At 43.5% G+C, this 17,924-nt stretch overlaps 1 long non-coding RNA gene across 1 annotated transcript in view; it reads right to left on the reverse strand.

The window, feature by feature from the left end:
- Positions 1-17,924, reverse strand: part of LOC143764492 (uncharacterized) — a 39,876-nt gene that overhangs the window by 14,593 nt on the left and 7,359 nt on the right. The window contains exon 3 of the long non-coding RNA XR_013213212.1: positions 11,977-12,056. This is a non-coding gene — a long non-coding RNA (uncharacterized LOC143764492). The remainder of the gene's footprint in view (positions 1-11,976; positions 12,057-17,924) is intronic.

Here is a 17,924-nt window from a genome sequence, read left to right on the forward strand (position 1 = left end):
ATACAAGTCATATAATGACCATAAATAATTTTATTTCCTAATGGACGCACACATGATAGCCTGTTATGAAAAGTCACCAGAAATAACAGGGATCATTTAAAATGTCCTATTTTAATTTACCTTTTTAGGTAAATTTTTGTGAAGGCAAATAACTAAATCTGTTGCGCAGATAGCCGGTGTATAAACTTCTACTGTTCTCTGCCCTCTTCTGAGCAGAAGTTCCTTCACTGTATAGCGGCTGTGAGAGATAATCCGTTTTCATAATACCGTAGCGTTGACTGGTAATCCCCTTAACAATACAGTAGCTTGTCTGGGTAGTGTCTAGTGTGAATGTGCATTACGGTATAAATAGCCATTGCCCACAAATCGCAAGAAACGTCAGTACTGAAGACAGAAAAACAATGGACAGCCTCAAATTTGCTTCTAAACTGCAATGGGATAACGAAAACACTACAAAGCTTCTAGAATGAAAATATGTATTTGCCCCCCAAAAAATTGATTGTTGCGACCATTAAAAGGATTGTCCAGGGCATGAAAATTATTCTTAAAAGGGCTCAGACTACCATAAAAAATTGGACACTTACGTAGGTCCCCTAGCAGTACCATGGCACTGGAAAAAGTCAATTCCTGAAGGAACACATGAGATGTTTGGTTTTTTTTTTGTGGGGGCAAAAGTCTGTATATGGGTGGTGAAGTACGGCTGTTTAGACCCGGGCTTAGACCACGTTTAGTATTTGGTCAGGATTTTCCATCAGTATTTGTAAGCCAAAACCAGGAGTGGAACAATCAGAGGAAAAGTATAATAGAAACATTAGCAACTCAATGCAGTGGATCTGGAGCATAGAGGTAGCAGAGTGGACTCAACAAAGAGGAACCGATGTAGCAAAGCTGTCACATGTTATGTCTCACCTGGGAGGTAGATACTCAAAGCCCTTGGCCTGGATGAATAGTTGTAATGCAGCTCGGACAAGTGGCGTTGGTGCAGCAGGGTGATCGAAAAGGAACTACGTTGTCATAACTAGAACTTCAAATGGAGTAGCTGGTCTGGAATAATGGCAGCATACCGGAAGTAGGTGAGTTTCAGCAATGCAAACAGATGTAGCAGAGTCGTAATTCATGAAGAAACAGAGTAGACTCCTTGATGCAGCAGAGTTGACCCATTGATGTAAAACCAAGCAGTAGAACTGATTTTGTAATGGCAGCTCAATGCATCGGTGCTGGAACAGCGTGGTATGGCAGATTTGACTCGGTGTTAAGGAACCAATGTAGTAGAGCTGATTTTGCAATAGTAACTCAAACGCAGTGGAGCCGGAACAAAGAGGTAGCAGAGTGGATTCAACAAAGAGGAACCGATGTAGCAAAGCTGAGTTTACATCGGAGGCTGTAAGCAGCAGATTTGGTATCTTGGTGTAGTAGAGCTGAGTTTGCAATAGCAACTCAATGCAGTGGATCTGGAGCATAGAGGTAGCAGAGTGGACTCAACAAAGAGGAACCGATGTAGCAAAGCTGAGTTTACATCGAAAGCTGCAACCAGCAAAGCTGATATTATGGTGCAGCAAAGTTGACTCAGCGAAGAGGCACCCGAGTAGCAGATCTGAGTAAGCAACAAAAATTCAATGTAGCATAGCTGTCATGGTGATATAGCAGAGGACTGAAACATCAGTACTAGAACCATGGAACAGCAGAGCTGAAGTTGAGATGAGGTTTCCAGTACAGTGTAGCTGCAAGTTGCCAACTGCCTGAATACTCTGGTAGCATACTGCTGCCCGAGCCGGCTATATGGCCCATGAGGATGACATCTAAAAAAGTGTCACAAGATGAGCAGAGGGACTGGGTAGCAGAAAATGAAGTAAGCAGTACCCAGAGCTGGAGCCAGGAGAGGTGAGAAACATTGGTTGACACATACACTGCTCAAAAAAATAAAGGGAACACTTAAACAACAGAATATAACTCCAAGTAAATCAAACTTCTGTGAAATCAAACTGTCCACTTAGGAAGCAACACTGATTGACAATCAATTTCTCATGCTGTTGTGCAAATGGAATAGACAACAGATGGAAATTATTGGCAATTATCAAGACACACTCAATAAAGGAGTGGTTCTGCAGGTGGGGACCACAGACCACATCTCAGTACCAATGCTTTCTGGCTGATGTTTTGGTCACTTTTGAATGTTGGTTGTGCTTTCACACTTGTGGTAGCATGAGACGGACTCTACAACCCACACAAGTGGCTCAGGTAGTGCAGCTCATCCAGGATGGCACATCAATGAGAGCTGTGGCAAGAAGGTTTGCTGTGTCTGTCAGCGTAGTGTCCAGAGGCTGGATGCACTACCAGGAGACAGGCCAGGAGACGTGGAGGGGGCCATAGGAGGGCAACAACCCAGCAGCAGGACCGCTACATCAGCCTTTGTGCAAGGAGAAACAGGAGGAGCACTGCCAGAGCCCTGCAAAATGACCTCCAGCAGGCCACAAATGTGCATGTGTCTGCACAAACGGTTAGAAACCGAATCCATGAGGATGGTCTGAGAGCCCGACGTCCACAGATGGGGGTTGTGCTCACAGCCCAACACCATGCAGGACCCTTGGCATTTGCCACAGAACATCAGGATTGGCAAATTCGCCACTGGCGCCCTGTGCTCTTCCCAGATGAAAGCAGGCTCACACTGAGCACATGACAGACGTGACAGAGTCTGGAGACGCCATGCAGAGCAATCTACTGCCTGCAACATCCTTCAGCATGACCGGTTTGGCAGTGGGTCAGTAATGGTGTGGGGTGGCATTTCTTTGGAGGGCTGCACAGCCCTCCATGTGTTTACCAGAGGTAGCCTGACTGCCATTCGGTACCGAGATGAGATCCTCAGACCCCTTGTGAGACCATATGCTGGTGCTGTTGGCCCTGGGTTCCTCCTAATGCAGGACAATGCCAGACCTCATGTGGCTGGAGTGTATCAGCAGTTCCTGCAAGATGAAGGCATTGAAACTATGGACTGGCCCGCCCGTTCCCCAGAACTGAATCCGACTGAACACATCTGGGACATCATTTCTGGCACCATCCACCAACGTCACGTTGCACCACAGACTGTCCAGGAGTTGGCGGATGCTTTAGTCCAGATCTGGGAGGAGATCCCTCAGGAGACCATCCGCCGCCTCATCAGGAGCATGCCCAGGCATTGTAGGGAGATCATACAGGCACGTGGATGCCACATACACTACTGAGCATCATTTCCTTGTCTTGAGACATTTCCACTGAAGTTGGATCAGCCTTTAACTTCATTTTCCACTTTGATTTTGTGCATCATCCCAACTCCAGACCTCTGTGGGATATTAGTTGTGATTTACGTTGATCATTTTTAGGTTTTATTGTTCTCAACACATTCCACTATGTAATGAATAAAGATTTACAACTGGAATATTTCATTCAGTGATATTTAGGATGTGGGATCTCGGTGTTCCCTTAATTTTTTTGAGCAGTGTATATTTGGCCATAGTATCAAACAGGACTGGAAGGCGACGTAAACTCTGTTCAACCTCACCTTTTTGAAATTTGGTGATTTTCGCCTTGGTATACCACAAACGTCTAAGCTGAGAATACCCTTTATATCACCTTTAGCCCACAGTGGCTGGAGCCCCATAATTTGTCATCGGCGGTTTCCTAGCTGATGGACCCTAATGTACACATCAGTAAACACCATGCAGTACATTTTGTTTTTACATTTCTGTGCAGGATACAGAAGATTCTCATTTATTCAGCAGGTCTGATGACTGCAGGCTTGATTAACAACCCATCAAACATACATATGCAACACCCTTCCTGTCTGATTTCACGACGGATGAAATGATATTTGATTTGATTGTGAGGAAGAATTATAATGAAGCAATGTAGGAAAAAAATGTTTTTTCTTATTAGCAAAGTCTTACCGACTGTAACCGCAGTAATTAAAAAAAAGAGAATTTAAAAAGCAGAAGAAATTCTATTACCAAAAAGCTCTATCTGCAATAAAGGTATAAAAAGGTATGTGCTCTGTGATGTGAAAGAGTCACGTTCCCTGGATACATCAGCTTCATTTGATTTGATTCAGTAATTTTAACCTATTAAAGGGAATCTGTCAGCAGGTTTTTGCTATGTAATCTGACAGCAGCATGATGTAGGGGCAGAGAGGCGATGTATCACTTAGTTTACTGGGTGCAGCAGTTCTGATAGAATCACAGTTTTCTCTGCTGTAAATCTAGCAGAGCTGGTAATGCTGAGCTGTGTATAACCCTGCCCACATCACTGATTGGCAGCTTTCTGTGCAGACTGTGCATAGGCAGAAAGCTGCCAATCAGTTATGTGGGTGACGTTATACAGAGCTCAGCATCCGAGCTCTGCTAGATCTGCAGCAGACAAAGGTGTAATTCTATCACAACTGCTACACCCAGGAAACTATAAGTGATACATCGCTGGAATCAGGGTCTTTGCCCCTACAAAATGCTGCTGTCAGATTAAACAGCAAAAACCTGCTGACAGATTCCTGTTAAGGGATTTAAATGCTAACAGGATTAGCCACACCCACTCACACAGAAATGTCAATCATTCTTTATGGGTAGGGCAAAGCAAGACACACAGGCTTTTTCTGGCAGCATTTTAACAAGTGCAATAAAATACTAAATTAAGTCAAACCCAAGCTTAGAAAATCTCCCTTTATTATATGCTGCACTCAGATAGGGTGGCACAAGAACTGATAAAGTAACCACCACTTTCTTCATTGTTTACAAAGGTACAGTACCATACATATGTTGGGGACTTCACCAGTACTGCAGGTTGGTACTATTCTCTTGTATGTGACCAAGCTGTAATACCAGACATAGCCTCAACCATATGCGTGGCGCTATACCTTTTCTAAACAATTAAAAGGATGCTGACTTAAGAGCTTTAAAAAATATTTTCCTGAACAGCTAGGACAGCTCCAACTCATCAAACACGGATGCTGTTCATTGGTTTAAAGGGGCATTCTGGACAAGAACATTTTTACCTATCCACTGGAGCATGGGTAGGTTATGAGAGCTGAACCCTCTACCACTAGCTTGAAAGGATCATGCAGGTTCCTCAGCCACATGACCATTGTCATGTGTCTGGGTTCAAACCCTTGAGTCTGTGCACCGCGGTCGGCTTCTATGTCCACCGAGCCACAGCAGATACACCTTTTCTTCTGTTTAGCTTCTGTTATCCTTGCTTCAGTCTTTTGATGGTAACTGGTGTTTTCATTTACTCATTTGTCTGCCCTATGACCTTTCGGGTGCGGCTTTAAGTACTTTCCCCCTGCTGGTATTTCCTGCCGGTGATAGTCTAAATGGGATGTCCAGCCATACTGCTTTAGTTTAAGCCAGTCAGTGAAAGACCAGCTAGGGTTTATCTCTCTGCTGTTTATGTTCTTTACTCTGCACTTATCTTCTGTTCTATTTAGGAAGTAGGCGGCATATTCTCTAACACTACGTACTTAATCCTTTATTTTGTGGTTTTTTTACTCACTCTGGGATTTCTTTCTATTTCGGCACTTTCCCTTCTGTAGGTAGTTTGCACTTTGCTCTGCCCTCCGATTCTTCAGGCAGCGTAGGTCTGAGTTGCTATTGTCTAGTCCAGTGTTTCCCAAACTCCAGTCCTCACGGACCCCACGGGTCATGTTTTCAGGATTTCCATAGTGTTGCACAGGTGAGACAATTCCTGATGCCTTGATGATACTTCCACTACTTGCGCAATACTAAGGAAATCCTGAAAACATGACCCGTGGTGTCCATGAGGACTGGAGTTTGGGAAACACTGGTCTAGTCTATGGTTAGGGCTATCTCTGCTCACTCGGGAACCATTGACTGTGGGGTCACGATCTCTAGTCTGTGCCGGGACCGGCAGGGTCAGTTGTAGTTTTTAGTGTGTTACCTATTTTCCCGAGTGAGTTGCTACACTATCATGACAAGAAGGTACTTGACTGAAACCGTGGTCAAGCATTTATTCACTTTCCATAAGAGAAGCAGAAACAGCCAAGTGAAGACACAATACCCATGGTTACTGAACGCTGTTGATGGATCTTGCTGTCTTTAGAGAAGATCAGATAATAGAGAACTGTCCAATTACTTTTACAATCAGACTAAAATATATTGAATATATGGACTATTTTAATATCTAGGTTCCTTTATAGGTGGCCCACCAGAGCGAAGAACGGGAGCACATGGTAAAATGTTTTCGGGGCTTGAAAAATAGAGTATTAACACCCATTTATTAAATTTTCTAGGCCGCCTTTATGATCATTGGAACTGGTAATTGTGTTGTTTTTAAAGGCAAAGGGATAGGATCCTCCGGGGAACCTTGTTTAGAGTTAATTGGAGGCAGGGGAGAACGGTGAGCGGAGCCGTAGACTCAGAGCTCCAAGTTTGTCTTCGAGATAATCACAATTTCCATTTTAAAATGTTAACCCTTAATTGAGTGAAGTTCATGGTGTATGAGCAATGCATAACACAGAGACAGCTCTTTAGATTGCTATTTTCAGTTACTGCTTTGTATACTTTCTTTGAATGCAGATCAAACAATTTGGGAAGGTCCAACCAGTGGGACCTCCATCGATCATGAAAATGGAGTAGAGTGAGGATGTCCGACCACTGCTCCATTCATTGTCTAAAGAAGTGGTGGTCGCACATGCTCACTACTGCTCCATTCAGGGGACTTTGAGCCTCATATCCTCTGGATTGATGACAATTTTAGCAGTCGGACCACCAGAGATCATACATTCATCTATCCTGTGCAGAAGTGATGTATGATGATGCTTATGGGACCACCCATTTGAGTGTATTTGTTTTGGAGGGATGTGAATGGAGAAATCGTGCATTGTATAGTCCCATACTTAAATGGAAGATCTGGACTAATTGTCTGGGGCCCACCAATTTTTCTTTAGGGACCACCAGAAGGAAATTGAGAGTGGAGAATGTAAACCATAAGTGTTCTGCACAACGAGGGATTTTGCCAGCAAAGGCTCATCCTGTGTCATTTCTACAGCTGGTGACAGTTGTACCGGTTGTGTAAGGGCAGAAAGATCAAGAACACGGAGCCCAATGTTGGCTGCATTGATCACCAGAATTACTGACCATTGCCCCATTGCAAAAAAAGAAAAAAAAAAATACAAAAAAGATGCCAAAAAAAGATGTTTCAAGACAAAAGACCCCAGTGTGTCCTAAAGTACCTATCTCCTGAAAAATTTGTTAGCTTCACACATGTCTAAAAGACGTCATGTGCACATAGCCCATATAGGGATGCTAAATAATTTTGCAACCAGACAACCCCTTTAACCCCTTTCTGACATCGGGCGTAATAGTATGACAATGTCGGATTCCCTCCCTTTGATGTGGGCTCCGGCGCTGAGCCCACATCTTTTCCGGTTTTGAACAGCTGACATGTGCCTCTAACAGCCGCGGGTGGAATCGCAATCCACCCACAGCTGTTAACTAGTTAAATGCCGCTGTCAAACTCTGACAGCAGCATTTAACACGTGCTTCCGGCAAAGGCGCTGGAAATCCTGCCTATCAGCACTCGTGTCACATGACCGCAGGTCGCCGATGGGTTGGCATGACAACCAGAGGTCCCTTGCTGATCTCTATGGTTGTCACAGCTGGATTGCTATGAACGATCTGATCATTGCCTGTATGTAGCAGTGCCGATTGTGCTATGGCAGCTTCTAGCCTCCCATGGAGACTATTGAAGCATGACAAAAGTAAAAAAAAAAAAAAAAAGTTTAAAAAAATATTTAAAAATAAAAAAAATAAAAGTTTAAATCACCCCCCTTTCGCCCCATTCAAAATAAAACCATAAAAAAAATCAAACCTACACATATTTGGTATTGCCGTGTTCAGAATCGCCCGATCTATCACTTTAAAAAAAAAGAATTAACCCGATCACTAAACGGCGTAAGGAGAAATAAAGTCAAAACACCAGAATTACGTTTTTTTGGTCGCTGTAACATTTCATTAAAATGCAATAACGAGTGATCAAAAGATCGTATCTGTGACAAAATGGTATCATTAAAAACGTCAGCTCGGCACACAAAAAAATAAGCCCTCATCCAACCAGAGATCACGAAAAATGGAGACGCTACGGGTATCGAAAAATGGCGCAATTTTTTTAAACAAATTTTGGAATTTTTTTACCACTTAGATAAAAAAAGAACCTAGACATGTTTGGTGTGTATGAACTCGTAATGACCTGGAGAATCAAAATGGCAGCTCAGTTTTAGAACTTAGTGAACATGGTAAAAAAACCCAAAAAAACCAACAACTTTTTTTGCAATTTCACCACACTTGGAATTTTTTTCCCATTTTCCAGAACACAATATGGTAAAACCAATGGTGTCGTTAAAAAGTACAACTCGTCCTGCAAAAAACAAGCCCTCACATGGCCATATAGACTGAAAAATAAAAAGTTTTGGCTCTGGGTAGAAAGGGAGCTAAAAACAAAAAGGAAAATACCTCCAGGGGTTAAGGGTACTTGTAGAAATCCATTATAGAAAAGCTCGCCTTTGCAATATTCCGGCAGATCTAAATGTGAAAAAAATATATATACGGTATATAAAAAAAAACTGGAAGAAAACCCTGTAGATCTTGAGCAGACAGAGCAGAATGAGTAGATTTTGGGTCGGGGCATATATTACAGTAAATCATCTGAATTGTCTTTTTTTTGCTTTCTCAGATAAATTTAACTGAAGGAGTAATAATGTCTGCTTGCCAACAAACACCGATGCAATTGTCTAACTTTGAAATACAGCATATGCTACAGTCATGAAAAGTATACGGAACCTTTTTTCCCTGGTATAAATAAAAATTTTTTTTTTTTTTGTTGACTGAGTCATTTATGTGGGAGCTGCAGGATTCGTAATAAACATCCCTACCCGGAGGACAAAGATAAAATATATTTTTACACTGCCTTACCAGCCGCAATTCAACATATTGGATCTGGCATATACTTCATTTTGTTACTGTCATGGGGACAATGAAGTTCTCAGGCAATTAAGTGGGTAAAAATATAGGATAAAAAGTAACAGGGTATTCCTTTTTCGTACATCTATGACATATCTAATATATAATTGTCTAAGGGTCACTTCCGTCTTTCTGTCTGTCTGTCTTTCTGTCTGTCACAGAAATCCCAAGTCGCTGATTGGTCGTGGCTGTTTTGCCGCGACCAATCAGCGACGGGCACAGTCTGGCGGCAAAATGGCCGCTCCTTCCTCCCCGCAGTCAGTGTTCGGCGCCCGCTCCATACTCCCCTCCAGTCAGCGCTCACACAGGGATAATGGCAGCGTTAACGGACCGCGTTATGCCGTGGTGTAACGCACTCCGTTAACGCTGCTATTAACCCTGTGTGACCAACTTTTCACTATTGATGCTGCCTATGCGGCATCAATAGTAAAAAGATCTAATGTTAAAAATAATTAAAAAAAATAAAAAATCGTTATATACTCACCGTCCGTCGGCCCCCAGATCAGGAACAGGTCTTCCCCGCTCCTCGCGAGGCTCCGGTGACCGCTCCATGCATTGCGATCTCGCGAGATGATGACGTAGCGGTCTCGCAAGACCGCTACATCATCATCTCACGAGACCACAATGCACTCTTGAGACCGGAGCGCGCGAGGAGTGTCGGTAAACGCTTCGCCTGGATCCGGGGGCTCCGGATCGTTATATACTCACCGTCCGTCGGCCCCCGGATCAGGAACAGGTCTTCCCCGCTCCTCGCGAGGCTCCGGTGACCGCTCCATGCATTGCGATCTCGCGAGATGATGACGTAGCGGTCTCGCAAGACCGCTACATCATCATCTCACGAGACCACAATGTACTCTTGAGACCGGAGCGCGCGAGGAGTGTCGGTAAACGCTTCGCCTGGATCCGGGGGCTCCGGAAGGTAAGTATATAAATATTTTTTATTTTAATTTTTTTTTTTAACAGGGATATGATGCCCACATTGCTATATACTGCGTGGGCTGTGCAATATAATACGTGGGCTGTGCAATATACTACGTGAGCTGTGCAATATACTACGTGGGCTGTGCAATGTACTACGTGGGCTGTGCAATGTACTACGTGGGCTGTGCAATATACTATGTGGGCTGTGCAATATACTACATGGGCTGTGCAATATACTACATGGGCTGTGCAATATACTACATGACTGTGCAATATACTACGTGGGCTGTGCAATATACTACGTGGGCTGTGCAATATACTACGTGGGCTGTGCAATATACTACGTGGGCTGTGCAATATACTATGTGGCTGTGGTATATAAAACGTGGCTGTGCTATATACTACGTGGGTTGTGCAATATACTATGTGGGCTGTGTTATATACTACGTGGGCTGTTATATACTATGTGGGCTGTGCAATATACTACATGGCTGTGCTATATACTACGTGGCTGTGCTATATACTACGTGGCTGTGTTATATACTACGTGGGCTGTGTTATACACTACGTGGGCTGTGTTATACACTATGTGGGCTGTGTTATATACTGCGTGCGTGGGCTGTTATAAACTACGTGGCTGTGTTATATGCTATGTGGGCTGTTATACACTGTGGGCTGTGCTATATACTACGTGGCTGTGCTATATACTCCGTGAGCTGTGTTATATACCACGTGGGCTGTGTTATATACTCCGTGGGCTGTGCTATATACTACGTGGCTGTGCTATATACTACGTGGCTGTGCAATATACTTTGTGGCTGAGCTATGTACTACGTGGCTGTGCTATTTACTACGTGGCCTGTTATATACTACGTGGCTGTGCTATATACTACATGGCCGGCCGCGAACAATCAGCGACAATCAGCTACAATACCCAATGCGTTAGAATCGGGCTACCATCAGTATATATATATATATATATATATATATATATATATATATATATATATATATATACACACACGCACACCGTATATATATAGTCCCGGCAGTTGGACCAGTATCTATCTCAAGAATATGACTCTTTGGACTGCCGCTGTCAGTACAGAGGTGGTCGAAATTCCCATACAGAGGGATGGGAATTCCGACCACCTTTCCAGTGACTGTGGCACGTCATGGCCCCATATCCTCTGGATATGCCACAAATTGCCCTAAACTATATTTACCAGTATCTCTCTTCTTACATTCTATAGCACGCTGGTATTTGTACCTGAATGTTCATACAATATTGGTTCTAAACTCAAGGTTCCACCCAGAGGCATATGAAGAGGAGGTGGAAAGGCGACCATGGTTCCATGATGAGACCCAAAGGTCTCTGCCACAACAGAAGATAACAAAAATTAAAAAAAGGGAGAAGGGTAAACGCAAAAATGAAATACACATGTGGGTAGTATACAATTAATAATAAGAGTGTAAAATGAAGATAGAAGAGGATATCCTCTACTAACACCACGTGTGTATTTATGGATCTATTGTGGACTCAACGGAGAACATTCATGTAAAAGAAGAAGGAAGAACCGAAGATACAAGTCCAAATCTGTAATTAAAATCATACAGCTTTATTAGTCAAAATACATTAAAACATATGGGGGGAGGAACTGATAGCAAAACGGACGCAATTCCAAGGCAACACTCACAGATAAATGTGTGGTTAAGGACATATATTTAATGAATGATTACTATAAATAATAAACATAAGCGTAAAAGTAGAAATCCGAATGAAAAAAGAGATTATTATTATTATATATTAAAGTGCAGATGTGCTGTGGCTTACATGCATAATGCTATCAACACACTGTTTAGAGACCATTGGGATATATCACTGCATGCAGGTGGTTATATAGGCAGCATAAATGCTTTGAAAAAAAGTGCATGTGTAGGAAGTCCGATATCACAAAGGAGACATTATGAAAGGAACATGCATAATATATGTAATAAGGATTACCTGCAGGCTATATCCAATGATGTATATAACATAAGACCTTTTTTTGGTCTGTACCTGTATAGCAGAGAGGAGCAAGTGTGGAGATGAAGCATCTTCCCCTACGCGTGTTTTGGTGTCTGCCTTCTTAATGATTACTATAAACAATAAACATAAGCGTAAAAGTATAAATGTCATTATGATTTAAAAGGAGAAAACATAGTAGTTTGACAACAAATGGCTTCACCCAAAACTATCCATGAGTGGAGAAACAGTTTTGGTGTTATTATTCATATTCTCGGAAAAAAAGGCCAAGAAAGCAGAAATTCTGCCGGGGTATGTAAACTTTTGAGCACAACTGTATTTATTTTATTTATTTGATTTTTTTTTTATATCAAACACACACACACACACACATATATATATTTATTAGGCTGGGAGACTTGAACCTGTGATTGTTTGATTACTTGTACTTTACACTGCAATATTTTGGTGTTGCAGTACATAGCCAATATAATGATCTCCCGTGAAGCCCGGACTGGGCTTTATAGGTGAACCAAGGTGAGTGCTACGGGGGCCTTGCGTCGCGAGGGAGGTCGATGATTGTCCCACCATTTATCGCCATCTAAATGGTCATACCACAGTGATTGTAGCTAGCTCTGATTACAGCTGTTATAGGCAAGTGCTGTCTGTATAGCACAGCCGGCACCCACTGTGTGCAGGGTGGGCTCAGCTCCTGGGCTTGCACAATACAAGTGCTCCCAACCTGTGACAAAAAGAAATGTCACAGGTAGGGATGGTGTGAATTGATTTGCAGGACCCAGTCCAACGGCCATGTCAGTGATCTGTGGCCGTTGTGTAAGATTGAGAGATTTCCACAGTTTGAAGCGTAATAGCTTGTCAGCAAGCAGGCACCATCATCTGCTAGTCAAATGTTGTAGAACAAGAGAAAGTAGCAAGAACTGCACCAGCAGGAACTGTAGGGCGAAGTACATGGTTCCCGAGGGGAAGAGATTGGAGGAGACACCAGGTCAGGTGTGGAGCAGTGATTAATTATAAAAGCTCTGCACAGTGCGGCACCCCCTTACATCTCCTCCCTCATTTCTGTCTATCTGTCTAACTGACCACTGCGCTCTGCAAATGACTTTCGACTAACCTCTGCACTAATCCGTACCTCCCATTCCCGACTCCAAGACTTCTCCCGTGCTGCCCCAATCCTCTGGAATGCTCTACCCCAAGATATTAGGACCATCCACAATTTGCACAGTTTTAGGCGCTCGCTCAAAACACATTTGTTCAGAGCGGCCTATCACGTTCACTAATCAAAGTAATTTTATGTTTGTGTGTAGCCCATTCACTACTTCCATCTATCCCCCACCCCCTGAAGATGTCTGGACCATCATTGTAAATACATCATTGTAAATACACACCTGTATCTCCCCCACCTCATTGTAGATTGTAAGCTCTCACGAGCAGGGTCGTCTTATTGTGCTTTAATTATTGTATTGTTAATGTTGTTACTTATGACTGTTGTGTTTGAAACTGTAAAGCGCTGCGGAATATGTTGGCGCTATATAAATGAAGATTATTACTATTAAAAGGCCAGGAGATAGAGAAGGGGAATAGTCGGCGCCTGACCTGTAGCAGGACGGACATGAGGTACAGCGGAGTTGGCTTATAGCCACCATTACGAGTAGCTAAATCTGAATATAGAACTGCGCAACAAAATCTGAGTGATGAATCAAGTGACCAGAATCCAGTAATCAGATCCGAGTGAAGAACCAAGTTACCAGATTCGAGTGAAAAAAACGTGTATCCAGTTCCTAGTGAAGAACCGAGTAACCAGATCTGAGTAACCAGATCTGAGCGAGGAACCGAGTGACCAGAACCGAGTGACCAGAACTGAGTAACCGGATTAGAGTGAAGAACAGAGTAACCAGATCCTAGTGAAGAACCGAGTGACCAAAGCCAGGTAACCAGATCTGTGAAAAATTGTGTAACCTGATGCGAGGGTGAAACTGAGTAACTAGATCCGAACGAGGAACCGAGTAACCAGATCTGAGAAAGAAACCGAGTGACCAGAACCGAGTAACCAGATCCTAGTGAGAAACCGAGCAACCAGAACCGAGTAACCAGATCTGTGAAGAATGGTGTAACCAGATGCGAGGGTGAAACCGAGTAACCAGATCCGAACGAGGAGCCGAGTAACCAGATCTGAGAAAGGAACCAAGTGACCAGAACCGAGTAACCAGATCCTGGTGAGAAACCGAGCAACCAGAACCAAGTAACCAGATCCAAGTGAAGAAAGGTGTAACCAGATGCGAGGGTGAAACCGAGTGAATAATCGAGTAACCAGATACGAGGGTGAAACCGAGTGCATAATCGAGTAACCAGATCTGAGCCGAGTGTGTAAAGCCAGGGCAGAGAGAGAAAACTATGCCGCAGGAGAAGTACGCTCGTGTGAGCTGTAACTTGTGGTGTAGATGTAAAGTACAAAGGGGACTAGGGCTGGGCTTCAGGGGACTACAGTGCCCAGCACAATGGGTATGCAAAGTGAACGATTGATAAGGGACTTGTGGCCAAACGGCATAGTATCATAGACTCATAGACTCCCGTTAGGGCCTGTACGACGATTCGTATTGCCTAAGAGAGGGCGTGACAATGGTGACAGGCCCAATAGTACTGTGATGCCTTTTTGGTCGAGGTATTAGGTCTAGGACACCCCTGACGATAGTAGTCGTTCCCTGTGACAACAGAATAGTGTGTGAATAGAATTGTCTTACTCCCTAGAATAGCCGAATTGCTGCATTCTCATTGTATAATCATTTACTGTATCTCTACAGTTTACTTTACCCTTTGATATTGTGCCGTAGGCACCACATATATCAGTGGTAATCAAATAAATATCTGTTGGTTAAGCTACTACTGAGTCCTCATTATCTACACTGTTGCATCCATGTACCTGGACTGGACTGGACCAAGGGAACCCAGTAGATGTAGTGTATATGGACTTTTCAAAAGCTTTTGATACGGTGCCACACAAAAGGTTGATACATAAAATGAGAATAATGGGGTTAGGGGAAAATATGTGTAAGTGGGTTGAGAGCTGGCTCAGGGATAGGAAACGAAGGGTGGTTATTAATGGAGCGCACCCGGACTGGGTCGCGGTTAGCAGTGGGGTACCACAGGGGTCAGTATTGGGCCCTCTTCTTTTTAACATATTTATTAAATGACCTTGTAGGGGTCATTCAGAGCAGAATTTCAATATAGAGGGCACTAAACTCTGCAGGGTAATCAATACAGAGGAGGACAATTTTATATTACAGGATGATTTATGTAAACTAGAAGCTTGGGCTGATAAATGGTAAATGAGCTTTAATGGGGATAAATGTAAGGTCATGCACTTGGGTAGAAGTAATAAGATGTATAACTATGCGCTTAATTCTAAAGGTACCGTCACATTAAGCGACGCTGCAGCGATATAGACAAATGATGCCGATCGCTGCAGCGTCGCTGTTTCCTCGTTGTGTGGTCGCTGGAGAGCTGTCAAACAGACAGCTCTCCAGCGACCAACGATGCCGAAGTCACCGGGTAACCAGGGTAAACATCGGGTTACTAAGCGCAGGGCCGCGCTTAGTAACCCGATGTTTACCCTGGTTACCAGTGTAAATGTAAAAAAAAACCCAAACACTACATACTTACATTCCGGTGTCTATCGGGTCCCCCGGCGTCCGCTTCCCTGCACTGTGTAAGCGCCGGCCCTAAAGCAGAGCGGTGACGTCACCGCTGTGCTCTGCTTTATGGCCGACACTGACACAGTCAGTGCGGGAAGCTGACGCCGGGGGACGCGACAGACACCGGAATGTAAGTATGTGGTGTTTGGTTTTTTTTACATTTACAATGGTAACCAGGGTAAATATCGGGTTACTAAGCGCGGCCCTGCGCTTAGTAACCCGATGTTTACCCTGGTTACCAGTGAAGACATCGCTGAATCCGCGTCACACACACCGATTCAGCGATGTCAGCGGGTGATCCAGCGACGAAATAAGGTGCTGGCCTTCTAGCTCCGACCAAAGATGTCACAGCAGGATCCTGATCGCTTCTGCGTGTCAAACACAACGATATCGCTATCCAGGACGCTGCAAAGTCACGGATCGCTATCGTTGTTAAGTTGTTCAGTGTGAAGGTACCTTAAAACTCTGGGCAAAACCGTCATAGAAAAAGACCTGGGTGTATGGGTGGATGACAAACTCATATTCAGTGGCCAGTGTCAGGCAGCTGCTACAAAGGCAAATAAAATAATGGGATGCATTAAAAGAGGCATAGATGCTCATGAGGGGAACATAATTTTACCTCTATACAAGTCACTAGTGCGACCACACTTAGAATACTGTGCACAGTTCTGGTCTCCGGTGTATAAGAAAGACATAGCTGAACTGGAGAGGGTGCAGAGAAGAGCGACCAAGGTTATTAGAGGACTGGGGGGTCTGCAATACCAAGATAGGTTATTACACTTGGGGCTATTTAGTTTGGAAAAACGAAGGCTAAGGGGTGATCTTATTTTAATTGTTTAAATATATGAGGGGACAGTACAAAGACCTTTCTGATGATCTTTTTAATCATAGACCTGAGACAGGGACAAGGGGGCATCCTCTACGTCTGGAGGAAAGAAGGTTTAAGCATAATAACAGACGTGGATTCTTTACTGTAAGAGCAGTGAGACTATGGAACTCTCTGCCGTATGATGTTGTAATGAGTGATTCATTACTTAAATTTAAGAGGGGACTGGATGCCTTTCTTGAAAAGTATAATGTTACAGGTTATATACACTAGATTCCTTGATAGGGCGTTGATCCAGGGAACTAGTCTGATTGCCGTATGTGGAGTCGGGAAGGAATTTTTTTCCCCAATGTGGAGCTTACTCTTTGCCACATGGGTTTTTTTTGCCTTCCTCTGGATCAACATGTTAGGGCATGTTAGGTTAGGCTATGGGTTGAACTAGATGGACTTGAGGGTATGTGCACACGTCCGGATTTCTTGCAGAAATTTCCTGAAGAAAACCGGAAATTTTCTGCAAGAAATCCGCATTTTTTTTTTTGCGTTTTTTTCGCGTTTTTTTTAGCATTCTGCAAGCGTAATTAGCTTGCAGAATGCTAAAGTTTTCCAAGCGATCTGTAGCATCGCTTGGAAAACTGACTGACAGGTTGGTCACACTTGTCAAACATAGCGTTTGACAAGTGTGACCAACTTTTTACTATAGATGCAGCTTATGCAGCATCTATAGTAAAAGATGGAATGTTTAAAAATAATAAAAAAAATAAAAAAATGCTTATACTCACCCAGACATCTCCTCAGCGGCGTCCGTTCCTCTTCCTATAGCTAGTGTGTGCGCACAGGACCTTCCGTGACGTCACGGTCACGTGAGCGGTCACATGACCGCTCACGACCAATCACAGGACAGTGACGTCATCGGCAGGTCTTTCACCGCACACTAGCTACAGGAACCGAAGCGACAGCATGCAGTGGAGGCGGGAAGACATCGAGGGTGAGTATAGGACTGTTTTTTATTTTAATTCTTATTTTTTGACCACTTATATGGTGCCCAGTCCGTGGAGGAGAGTCTCCTCTCCTCCACCCTGGGTACCAACCGCACATAATCTGCTTACTTCCCGCATCGTGGGCACAGCCCCGTGCGGGAAGTAAGCAGATAAATGGACTCCTAGGTGTGCGGAATCCCCTGCAATTCCGCATTTTAATGAACATGTTGCTTTTTTTTCCGCGATGCGATTTTTTCGCGGAAAAAAAGGCTACATTTGCACAAAAAATGCGGAATACACTTAAAATAATAGGAGGCATATGTAAGCGTTTTTTTCGCGTTTTTATCACGTTTTTATAGCGAAAAAACGCGAAAAAAACGCGAAAAATACTTAACGTGTGCACATGGCCTAAAGTCTTCCTTCAACCTTAATAACTATGTTACCTGTCTACATCAGGACAGGAGCTCTGAGAACGGTCTTCTACTTGAC

Source organism: Ranitomeya variabilis, chromosome 4 (genome assembly GCF_051348905.1).
Source record: "Ranitomeya variabilis isolate aRanVar5 chromosome 4, aRanVar5.hap1, whole genome shotgun sequence".
Lineage (NCBI taxonomy): Eukaryota > Metazoa > Chordata > Amphibia > Anura > Dendrobatidae > Ranitomeya > Ranitomeya variabilis.